Source organism: Lactuca saligna, chromosome 5 (genome assembly GCF_052625555.1).
Source record: "Lactuca saligna cultivar CGN05327 chromosome 5, ASM5262555v1, whole genome shotgun sequence".
In the NCBI taxonomy this organism is placed as follows: domain Eukaryota; kingdom Viridiplantae; phylum Streptophyta; class Magnoliopsida; order Asterales; family Asteraceae; genus Lactuca; species Lactuca saligna.
The window spans coordinates 65,073,228-65,086,078 of NC_136421.1; positions in this window are offsets into that span (position 1 = coordinate 65,073,228).

Consider the following 12,851-nt stretch of genomic DNA (forward strand, 5'->3'; position numbering starts at 1 on the left):
CCCATAAGCTCGGTATTATGAGTAGGGGTTACTCTAATCCATTTTAGTTGTCCTTTAAGAGGTTTGGGAGCCTCTAAAGTCATAAAAATGTAATCTTGGACACTAGTTTCTTCTCATGCATGGTCTTAATGGATTAAAAGGTTAAGATCTTTGGTATTGGGCACTTAATGGCCATGCAAGACCATAAAGTTGGAAACTTTATGGTCAACAGGCCCGTGCCTGGTCAACCAACGCGCACATTGGGCGTACAGTTGGGTACGTCGGGCGTACTCAGTTGGGTTGACTCAGTTGACTTTTTGGGAATTTTGACTTTTACCTAATTTTGATGTAGATGTATTTTGGGTATTTTGGATTGTATTTGAGAATTGATCATTTGGATGGGTGGGTGATGGTTAGAGCTGAGATTCGGAGTCGGGACCTCATCAACTATTATTCATATTGAGAGGTGAGTTTTCCTCATTGTACTTGTGGGTCAAAGGTGCAAAGGTCGACCCATTGGATTGAATATCCTGTTATATGATAGTATGTTATGATGTTGTAGAGATCTGTTAGATATGTATCCTGATATATAGGATGTTAGCATGTGGTAGTGATCTGTAGATCTACATGTTGTTTGTGGACTGGTTATATGTTTATCTATTATGTATATGTCAACATGTTATCGTTGGTTGGGTTGAGGCGGTCCTGATTTGTGATAAGGCCAAGATGTCCGGGGCAGTCCGGATAGACTGTAGGCCCTGTGAGACGGTCCAGTCAGGCTGAAGGCCCGATGAGCGGTTCAGACAGGTTGTAGGCCCTGCTATAAAGCCCCATTTCTGGTATGTAATTTAAATTAAGTATTTTCTTTTCTTATGGGGTACTCGACGAGTCTGTAGCCCGACTCGTAGAGTAGAGTCGGGATTTGCACGCGATTTAAGTTGGCTACTCGACGAGTCCATATGTTGGGACTCAACGAGTCCGTTTTTCTGGATGAAGCCCTAATCTCAAGGGTTTGCGCCCTATTTAAACATCTTATGTGCCCCAAGACCGGCCTCCCTCACCCACAAAGAGTCCCATACGAAACCCTAGCAATTCTCTAAGCAACCTTGAGTGTTTTGTGCTTTTTGAAGTTTTAGAAGGAGAAGGAAGGAGGATCCAAAGGAGAAGAAGAAGATCCAGGCTTTTAGGGGTCAATTCAGAGCATATATAGGTATTAAAACTCGAACCTTTGTTGTTCCCTCAATTGAATCTCCATAAAATCTTAATCTGATCACTTTTTAGGCCATTTCTAGAGCTACTAGTGAGTGGGGGAATGTAGAGATAGAAGAACATCAGATCTTGTTGTGTTTGAGCTCCAGAAGCTCAGATTCACCAGCTTTATTAGGCCAAACGTTCATGCAAGCCCTAGATCTACACTTTTGGCTTATTTAGGGCTTTTAATCCTCATTTGATCATGCATGCACGTAAAGTTGGAAACTTTACATGTAAAACCCACTCTAGGAACCCAGATCTATGAATTAAATACCTTGGAATCGATAAAAATCAACGATATAGTTATGTCATGCAAGCGACTCGACGAGTTGTTCATCGGACTCGACGAGTCGAGTTGCGAGTCCCCAGATTTATCCCTTTGAGAGATTACAAGTGGAATCAGTGAGTAGGATGTGGACTCAGTGAAATGGGACACGAACTCAGTAATGCAGGGACTCGACGAGTTTACGCCCAGACTCAGCGAGTCCAAAGAAATCTTCTTGCCTCAAGAACAGACTCAACGAGTTGTTCATACAACTCGGCGAGTCACAGACTAAACGTGTTCATGAGATGAGGATGGATTCGACGAGTTGTTTATACAACTCGGCGAGTTGGATGAAGTTAAACTGGATGTCATTATCGAAGAAGAACTCATCGAGTCTTTGCTAAACTCGACGAGTAGTAGCGAGTAGTGGATAAGAAGAGAGTATAGAGACTCGATGAGTTGACGACCCAACTCGGCGAGCCCGGTCAACAGGAAGATTGACTTTGACTAGGGGTAAAATAGTCATTTTACCCTCAGTTCAGTTATCGGTATCTGATTTAGTGTTTATGGGAATTGTAGCTGGGGAGTTCTGGAGCAGCAGTCATCTAGTTTCGGATTTAGCATCTCAACAGTCAGAGTTTCGAGGTGAGTTTTCCTTCCAGTAGGAACGGGTCTATGGCCACAATGTCGGCCCGTATAGTTAGCAGTAGTTCCGAACTTTGGTTCGATGCAGTAGTTCAGTGTGCTTGATGTCTTTGTGATTCAAGCATGTCTTGTGTTATGTGTTCCGGACTTCGGTCCGATGCAGTATGCAGTATATTTGTTTATGCTAGTTGATATGTTTATGCTATGCTATGTTATGCTCAGTCAGTTTCCGGACTTCCGTCTGATGTAGGGAACAAGCTCCTAGTCAGTTCCGGACTTCGGTCTGATGCAGTTAGTTCCGAACTTCAGCCCGATGCAGGGGACAAGGTCCCAGTCAGTTCCGGACTTCGGTCCGATGCAGTTTCCGGACTTCGGTCCGATGCAAATGGCAAGGCCATGGTTAGTTCCAGACTTCGGTCCGATGCAGTTTCCGGACTCCATTCCGATGAAGTGGGCAAGGCCCAATAGTTGTTTATGTGTTATTGTATGGTATGTGGTAGTTTGGGGGAGCTCACTAAGCTTCGTGCTTACAGTTTTCAGTTTTGGTTTCAGGTACTTCCGATAGCAAGAGGAAGAGCTCGGGATGATGGCATCGCTCACACTACAACTTCAGTTTTATCCTAGGAGTTTATTTCGGATATTGTTATGATTGATACTGTTTTGTCTTGACACAGTTACTATGACATTTGATCTACTCATTCCATGGTTTTTATTATGTATGATACGCGATGATTTGATTTTTAATAATATTAAAAAAAAAATTGGATCGTACTTTGGGTTGTTTCAAGTTGGTATCAGAGCCTTGGTTTGAGGGATTCAGGCATACCTTCGAGTGTGTCTGAACTCAAACTAAGGAAATGGTAAAAGGTTTTCAAAATGAAAAATGTTTTCAAAAGAATTTTTGAAAAAGAAACTTAAAGGAAAAGAGTTTTGAGAAAGAGAAAAGGTGTGGTGTATGCGATCAATCGAGCTCAAGTAAGACTCCCAAATTACCCATACAAGTTTATGTTATGATTATCAGTTTCAGTAGAACAGCATGTTAGAATAGGACTAAGGATCTAGGGATGATGTCTTATGTGCCTGCTATATATGTTTCAGCTTTATGAGAATTGCATGCTAGTATTGAGTAGACAGTAGTAGGAAAGCCTGTTTAGGTTATGCTTGATAGTATGAGCTTAGCGTTGTATGCTAGTACAATTTCTCGTTATGAGGATAGAATTGCTTGAGTAGTTTCTTTGTTCTTGGTGGAACTCTGAGTGATGGGAGTTAGTTTTTAGGTGAATACGTCATGTCACATGTGATCAGGGTTGAATAATCTCAGAGTGTTGGATTTGGCCCTACTGCGCAACTCTTGTTTGAGTCTAACCGCTATGGGGACGAGTCTTTTACTCGAAGGATTATCTGAGCCTCGTCACATGTGATGGTATTCAAGTAATGGCTAATTGGCATTATAAGGAGACTTTCAGCAGCTGAGGATTGGTTTGAGTAAGAGATTTCCCTTAGGGTAATCCTAGGATGAGAGTAGCAAAGAACAGTAGCATTAATAGTGACTTGGTGGAGTCAAGACAGTTCTTGAGGAAAGTACGGATAGATGTGGAAGGTAGTATGGGCCCGTACTACTGAAAGCATAGGATCTGTACTTGAATCAAGGAAGGCCGAGGCGAGGCCAGGAAACCTGTAGTAGTAGCGATCCCTCGAGATATATCAGTGTTTCTGAAATTTGAATTGATGTGTTTTCAGAGTGGTTATTTTACGCCCTAGACCAGCAGGCGACAGTTCAGGTATCGGTGAGGGATCAGGATCAGGCTCGGGAGCCGAGCAATTGGATGAGCAGACGAGGGAGTTTTTCTCTTTAGAGATTACCCATATCATACTCGAGCAGATTCCTGTGATATTTGGTTCGATCAAGGAGGGTATTTTGGAGTTGATGTATGAGAGGTTGAGCACATTCCGTGCTGAGGTGGCGACCATGATGGGGTCACGCACACTCACTTTCATGGAGTTCAGAGCTTAGGGAGCTCCAGACTACCATGGGGCGTGAGACCCCATTGCGAGTACTAGGTGGTTGGCAGATGTCGCCAACGCATTCCGCACCAGCAGTTGTCCTGGGGGGGGGGGGGGGGGAAGGTCTGATTAGCATCCTGTCTTCTGAAGGATAGGGCACGAGATTGGTGGGAGGAGATCAGGCATGTCATTGGGGATGACGCAACACTTGATGCGATGACTTGGGCTTATTTTACTACCAGGTTCAGAGCCGAGTTTGCACCGGTTATCGAGGTGTAGCAGTTAGCTAGGGAGTTTCAGGATCTCACCCAGACTACAGAGATTGTGGTAGAGATTACTACCAAGTTCAGGGATAGGGCTCTTCTCGTTCCTCAGTATGCAGTTGATGAGGAAATGAAGAAGGCCCATTATCATGAGATGTTGCAGAGTGATATCCGCCATTTGTGAGTCGGTCCACCTGTAAAACGCTGGATGACATGATTGCTAGGGCTCGTGAGAGAGAGAGAGATAGAGAGAGAGATTGATTTAGATATGGATAAGAAGAGGAAGCTAGAGGCAGCATCTGGCACAGGGAGTTCGAGAAAAAAACCCAAGGTATCAGATCATATATCTAGAGGACAGCAAAGCCACAGTCGGTATGGCAAGTGTGGGAGATTGCACGATGGGGTGTGCAAGGCAGGGAGTCCCTGTTGCTACAAGTGCGGCCGGACGGGGCATATGAGTAGAGGTTGTACAGCTACTCCCATAGTTACCGCAACATCTGATTTGATTTGCTTCCATTACAATCAGATGGGACATAAAAAGTCCCAATGTCCGAGTTTGACAACAACAGCAGTAGGGAAGTGGTAGCACCTGCCCCTGTACCATTGAGGATTACAGACGGCCGTCAGGGCCGAAGTGAGGCACCAGTGGCGAAGAGTAGAGCTTTTAAGATGACAGCAGAGGAGGCACGAGCGACTCCTGATGTGGTGACGGGTATGTATCTTCCTTTTATATTTTTATTGTTATGGATTGTTTCTTATGGTTATATGTTTTGTATAGGGTCGTTCTTAGTGAACGGCATTTTCAGCTACAATGTTGTTTGATTCAGGGGCTACCCGATCATTTGTTTCGCTTGCTCTTAGCAAGAGGTTTAGCAGAGCTCTGGGGGAGCTAGATTGTCCACTTGAGGTCGAGATAGCTGATGATAGGACCATCAGGATCACGAGAGTGCATAAGGGGTGTTCGCTTCGGTTATTTGATGAGCAGTTTTTGGTAGACCTGGTTCCTATTCCTCTTCGAGGGAACAAGGTTATAGTAGGCATGGATTGGATGAGCCCCAATGGGGCAGTGATTGATTGTGAACTGCAATTAGTGAGGGTCCGCACTCCCAGTGGGGGAGAGTTAGTGATTCAGGGCGAGAGGCCACAGTACGGACCGATTCTCTGTTCAACAGCGAAAACGAGGCGCTACTTTCAGCAGGGTTGTGTGGGGTTCGTCGCCTATGTTTTAGATACCCGGGAGAAGGGCAAGGAGACAGTTGACGATGTATCGGTAGTACGAGACTACCCGGACGTATTCCCAAAGGATTTTCCTAGGATACCTCCAGAAAGACAGGTTGAGTTTAGGATTGATATGGTTTCCTGGTGCGGCTCCGATAGCCAAGGCACCGTATCAGTTAGCTCCTCCAGAGATGCAGGAGTTGTCTACGCAGCTGCAGGAGCTGCTAGACAACGGTTTCATCAGACCGAGTAGTTCACCGTGGGGAGCCCCGATCCTGTTTGTGAAGAAGAAGGATGGGTCGCACCATATGTGCATAGATTATTGGGAGTTAAACAAGGTAATGGTGAAGAACCGTTACCCACTCCCGAGGATAGATGACTTGTCCGATCAACTTCAGAGAGCATCTTGGTTTTCCAAGATTGATCTACGCTCCGGTTATCATCAGATGCAGGTCAGGGGTGAGGATGTTCAGAAGACAGGTTTTAGGACCCGTTATGGTCATTATGAGTTTGTGGTGATGCCGTTTGGGCTCACCAACTCTCCAACCACGTTCATGGATCTCATGAACCGCATATGCATGCCGATGTTGGATCGGTCTATGATAGTATTCATTGACGACATCTTGGTTTACTCCAAGACTGAGGAGTAGCACGAGGAGCACCTGAGAGAGGTGCTAAAGACGCTAAGGAGGGAGAGACTTTTTGCGAAGTTCTCCAAGTGCGAGTTCTGGTTGCGCGAGGTGCAGTTCCTTGGTTACCTCTTCAACCAGAAGGGTATTCTAGTAGATCCGACCAAGATCGAGGCCGTGATGCAGTGGGAGGTTCCGAGGTCTCCATCTGAGATTCGGACTTCCTAGGTTTGGCAGGGTACTATCAGGTCATTGCAGAATAGATGGAGGATCATTGTGAAGAACACACGAACCTATATATATATATATATATATATATATATATATATATATATATATATATATATATATATATATATATATATATATATAAGAAGGATCATTGTAGAACCAACCTAAATTTATAGAACCATAGAACTAACTTATTAGCCTTTAGATTTAGAAATCAATGAATTTGATTAAAGTGGTGTATGATAAAATTGTACATCTTCACCTATAGAATCACATATAAAAACGGTTTAACATAAATTTTGCATTAACAAGGGATTAAATTCCAAAAAACTAAATTACCACGGGATTAAATTCTAAGGTACTAATTTTTCTTAAATCAAGGGATTAACACCCATATATCAATTTTCGTTCCAAGAAGAAAGCAATAAGAACATTGTAACGCCCCACTTATTTAAATAAATTAATAAAGGTAAGCACCCGGGAAAATTGGTGAAGAATTTTTAAAAGTCAAGGGTTAAAAGTGTTCGTTTGGGACTTAAATTTAAAATATTTGAAGGCTTAAGGGTTTATTGGTAAGTTAGGGATTCATTATGAAAGGAAATCAAAGAATCAGGGTAAAAGGGTAAACAATGGATTAAAAATGACAAGATCCCATGGGGAAGGACCATACTTGTAATTATGGTAAATTTGTCATATGGGCAGGTATATATGTATCCTTTTGTGCTGGAAACCCTAACCCGATGGATCATTGATGCAGCCGCCACCTTCACCTTATGCCTCCTATCTCCAACGCACCTCCTTCTTATTCTCCCCAGCCGTCATCGTTAAAAGCCTAGTCCAGCCGCCATGCGTGAAGACTGCCACCACCACCCTCTCCGTTTGTTGTTCCAACCAGCAGGGGCCCGTTTTCGCCGCTCCTTCGCTGCAGAACGCCATAATATCCTCATTATCGGAGACGTCGTGTGCATCGGAGGTTTGCTGAGACTGAGGAATACTGGCGACGTCGTCACAACGTGATTCATGAGCAACGGGGAGCTCTCGGTGGACCATCTCCTTCCATCTACACCTTCTTCTTCGTTCTTTTGGTGGCCTGATGTCGTAAACGTTGGTTGAGATCAACGATGGGTCTTGGCCATCGTTTTTGGGTTCCGTTCCTCGCATGCCATTTGTAGTGGCTGAGTTAGGGAATGCTTCGGTCTCCAAATTGTATTTGCAAGTATGTGTGGTGTTTACTCGGCTGGGAAACAAGGAACCGCCGCCACCACCGCGAGGTGGTGGTTGTTGTCACAAGACCACTCTTGTCGCTACCAAGAGGGTGGAGGTGCTTCTGTTCCGGGCAAGACTTATGTGTGGCTGTGTCTTTTTGTGTAAGTGCATGTTGTGTGGATAGTTTCTTGGCTGTAAAAAGTCAACGTCGCCACCAGCCACCGCCGGCCGCCACTAGGGTGGTTGTGTGTGTTAGTTAGTGTGTGTGTAATTTTGGATTAAAGCTTTGTAACTGTAATTATCAATGAATAATAAAAATAATAGTAACCACCACCGTAAGATGGTGTCTGCCACCGTGAGCCGCCATTGACCACCACTACACGAGGTGGTAGTGGTGGTGGTGCCCCACAAGCAAAACCCTAATGGACCTACCCAAAACCCCAATGGGCTTAAAGATTAATTTTGGGTCTATTGGGTCAAGTTTGGGTGGAAAACCCTAATTGTAAGTATTTGGGCCTTGGACTTATGGGACCAACTTTTAGGCCATTGGGATTGGATTGTGAATTAAGTCCAAACTATTCCATGCCATTTATCTAGTAGAGTAAAGGACTTAATGGACTAAGTCCTTGATGGGCTAATTGAGAAAATCCTAATATTTGAGAAATTATCGGACACACAAACGAGAATTATTTTATAAGTAAAATATTAAATAATAATCATGGGTAGAAATTAATCTAAGTAATAATGGACTTAATGAATTAAGTCCTTAGTGGGTTAAGCCCTCAATGGGTTAAGTGAGAAACACTTAACCCTAATTGTCATTTTATGTGAAACGCTAATGTCAAATGGGCCTTGAGTTGGGCATTTCAATTGGGTAATTGGTAATTGGGCCAATATTAGGCCATCCAAGAGACAAGAGTGATTATGGACTAGAATATTTAGTTGAGCTTTAGGGTAAGGCCCTAATGAAGGATTGGGCCCAATTTGGAAAATTGGGCCATAGATTAGCCATAGTTTAGGCCTAGAGGGTTGTATGATATTGGGCCCTTAGAATGAGATATGATGGACTGGATTGAATAATTGGACCTTAAGGGAAGTCCATGTAGAGGTTTGGGCCTAATTTGGAGAATTAGGCCATATGTTGGGCTTTGACCCCTAGTTGACTTTGGGCCTATGGATTAGGCTTTGGGCTTAGGTAAGCCAAGCTAGGAGTAATGTTGTAATTACCCAAAGTATGTATTTATAATTATGTGGTGGAGCCCAATTATTAATTGGATGTTATTTTGATATTGACAGATCGGGAATCTGTCATCCAGCAGCTATGGTTTTGGTCAACGGGACTTCAGCAGTGTGAGGTGAGTTTTCCTTCCAGTAGGAATGGGTCTACGGCCACAATGTTGACCCGTGTTTAGTTAGCAGTAGTCCCGGACCTCAGTCCGATGCAGTAGTTAGATTGCTTGATGTCTTTGTGATTCAAGCATGTTTTGTGTTATGTGTTCCGGACTTCGGTCTGATACAATATGTAGTATATGTGCTTATGCTAGTTGATATGTTTATGCTATGCTATGTTATGCTCAGTCAGTTTCTGGACTTCGGTCCGATGCAGGGGACAAGGTCACAGTTAGTTCTGGATTTCGGTCCGATGCAGTTAATTCTGAACTTCGGTCCGATGCAGGGGACAAGGTCCCAGTCAGTTTCAGACTTCGGTCCGATGCAGTTTCCGGACTTCGGTACGATGCAGAGGGCAAGGCCCTGGTTAGTTCCGGACTTCGGTCCGATGCAAGTTCCGGATTTCGGTCCGATGCAGTGGGCAAGGCCCAGTATGTGCTTTATATGTTATTATATGGTATGTGGTAGTTTGGGGAAGCTCACTAAGCTTCGTGCTTACAGTTTCAATTTTGGTTTCAGGTACTCAGTTTTCAAGAGAGGAGCTCGGGAAGATTGTAGTGCACACACTATTTGTTCATCCTGGGATGTTTATACTTTGATATACTTTTACAGTAGTTATAATATTTTGAGATACATTGCTTATGATTTTTATATGAGGTGTATCGACTATGGTTTTTATTATTAAATTAAATGAAATTTTCAGAATGTGTTTTTAGGATGTTACAAATTGGTATCAGAGCCTTGGTTTGAGGGATTCGGGCACTCTTCCGGGTGAGTCTGAACTCAAACTAAGGAAGTGGTATAAATTTTCAAGAGAAAAACTATGTTTACAAAAGGATTTTGAGAAAAAAAAACAATTTTAGAAAAAGTATAAAGAAAAGTGTTTTAGAAAAAGCGATAAGAAATTTTAAAAAAAGAAAAGGGTGTGGTGCACGCAATCAGCCGAGCTCAAGTAAGTAGTCCCGAATTACCCATACAAGTTTATGTTATGATTATTAGTTTCAGTAGAACAACATGCTAGAATAGGAATAAGGATCTAGGAGGATGCCTTATGTGTCTGCTATATGTGTTTCAGCTTTATGAGAAATACATGCTAGTATTGAGTAGACAACAGTAGGATAGCCTGTTTAGGTTATGCCTAATAGTATGAGCTTAGCATTGTATGCTAGTACAGTTTCTCATTATGAGGATAGAATTGCTTGAGTAGTGCCATGTGTCCGAATGATGCTTGTTTTGTGCTTTGTGGGACTCTGAGTGGGGAGTTAGCCATTAGGTGAATACTGTTAGGTTTTTCTCATTCTAACACTCCTAAGTGTACATGCAACCCTAAATACCTTGGATCTATGTTTTCTCTATTATACATGCAAATATGAACTTCCAAGGTATTATCCTAATCTAGCATACAAAACAATGAATATAACAAGATAGAATACATACCTCTTTGATGTAGAATGTCTTCATGAAGCTTGAGTGCCTAGTGCCTCAAGTGTGACACCTCAAATGGTTCACACAACACCAAATACACTTGGAATAACTTAGAGAGAAACATCACACTTCATGAAAATCGACTAGCCCTATCACTCAATCATAGTCACCGATTTCCCCAAGAATATGATCTTTATATAGTGTTACAATTAGGGTAAACCCTTAATTGTCATGGCTTTCCATTTCCTTGGATCCATGGGTTCAAATACACCATGGAGCATCCTATGGGTTTTAGCCCAACTTGATAATCCATGGAGCATTAGCCCACTATACAAGTATGAATGATTTACACAATCAACCCATATATTTAATTAGTCTTCTTTTGATCACTTAATTAATTCTAAATTAATTCTTGATCAATAATAATTAAATAATCCTACTAATATATTTGAACTTATAATATATTAAATAATCCTTAAGTGTTATTTCTCTCATTATAGTCTATCCAAATGCATGATGTCATGCAACCCAAATGGACCATGCCGAGTCGGGTCATGTCTTACCAATTATAGTTATGGACTTAGACATTAATCCAACAATCTCCCACTTAGATAAGTCTAAAACTATTATTGCGTATGACTTCAAGAACCGACTGCCAATCGTAGCTCTCAAAAGCTTCTGTCGAACTCTAACCTTGTAGATGAACTCTGACCTTTGCCAATGACTTGTCCATTAGATAAGGGATCATATATTCCTCCATTCTAGATATCATATGGACTGAGACATGGATTGTAAATCATTCTCTTTATCCATCTGTTGTTTCCCGATTTCCGATTTATGACGACTGACTAATTGAACAAATCAAATCAGTCCTGGCCGAGCACTTCCATTTGTCATCATCAAATCATCGAGGGGCCCACAGATATCGCTTTTATCCAGAAGGTAAAAGGAATGGATAAACTTCGACTCATATGGCTTATTCTACTACTTGTTGAATCATACACAAAGACACGTTTTATAACATCGAGTTACCAATGCGTTTTCATGCAATCAATGTACTATCAACTCATAGTAACAACTCATATCTCTAGGTTTGAAGAATATAAGATATTATCGTCTCATGATCACTCGTGATAAAAATCCATGAAGTGATGCCAATGAGCGCAGGTTGAATCCAATACTCAGAACTTATGAACACTCATGAGTGTTGTAGCCCTTTGTCCAACATCTTAGACCTCTACAAGCCAACCCATGACAATCTTAATTCATATCTACTTCCAACATATGACTGATTTTGGATGGTTTGAATAACTTAGTCAATCAGAACAATGACCTAGTTATTCTGGAAGTCAAAACATGCAAAGTGAAACACAATAATAATCGAATCTAATATGGTCTTAGAACTTATGAATATAAATAAAACACCTTTTATTTATCACCATATGATTACACATTATTCATTGTATACTGTTTCAGCTATCAACTTTATTCTTGAATTCAAACAATAGTTGTCCCTTGCTCCAAGCATGTACACTATGTATTTCTAAACACTAGTCATGCCACACACCAAGTATGCATACTATGTTTGTCTATGATCTTTACTTTGTGAAATAGATCAATTGAACATAACTCCAATGATCCTCTTTTCACCGTCCCAATTCCTTACTGCAAATGCAAGAATTCCAAATTCATGCCATTTACTACAATATGTTAGATTCTAAACTTATATGCATCGATCCTCTTGTAATGATTGTGCACAAATTCACAAAGACTTGGCAACAATCATTATAGAGTATTCCAAAGGAGATCAACTCCTTGGAAACATCCTTCTTGCATTAAGTTTCCTAATCTTACACAGATTGAATAATTTGTAACTTTGAAACATTTCCATATTTCATTTTGACTGTCACTTCTGAACAAGATTTGCCTCCTTACAGATTATGTCAATATGGTCCTTCCAAAATTATTACTATACTTCCAACTGTCCTTGAGCAACCAATCTTTGGTAAACCTTAGATTATCCTCGACAATTGTTCAATCATTTTAGTCATATCCAGTTCTAAACCGTTTCCCTTCATAATGCCCCAAGCATTTGGAAAACTTAAGAAAGGATGAATATAGCACATGTAATCGATCCTAAATCTGAAGCATATGGGATACGATTCATGATGTCTCACATAAAGGCTAAACCAGTCTTTTGCTATACTATTTCCATTTCAATTTTCCAAGTTCTCATAATTTAGATTATGAAAAGGGATGTCGTAATCATAATCGAATTTTAGAACGCAAATAATGGACCCATATACAAAATTTCCTTATGTTGAGCCATTCCAACATGAAATTCAT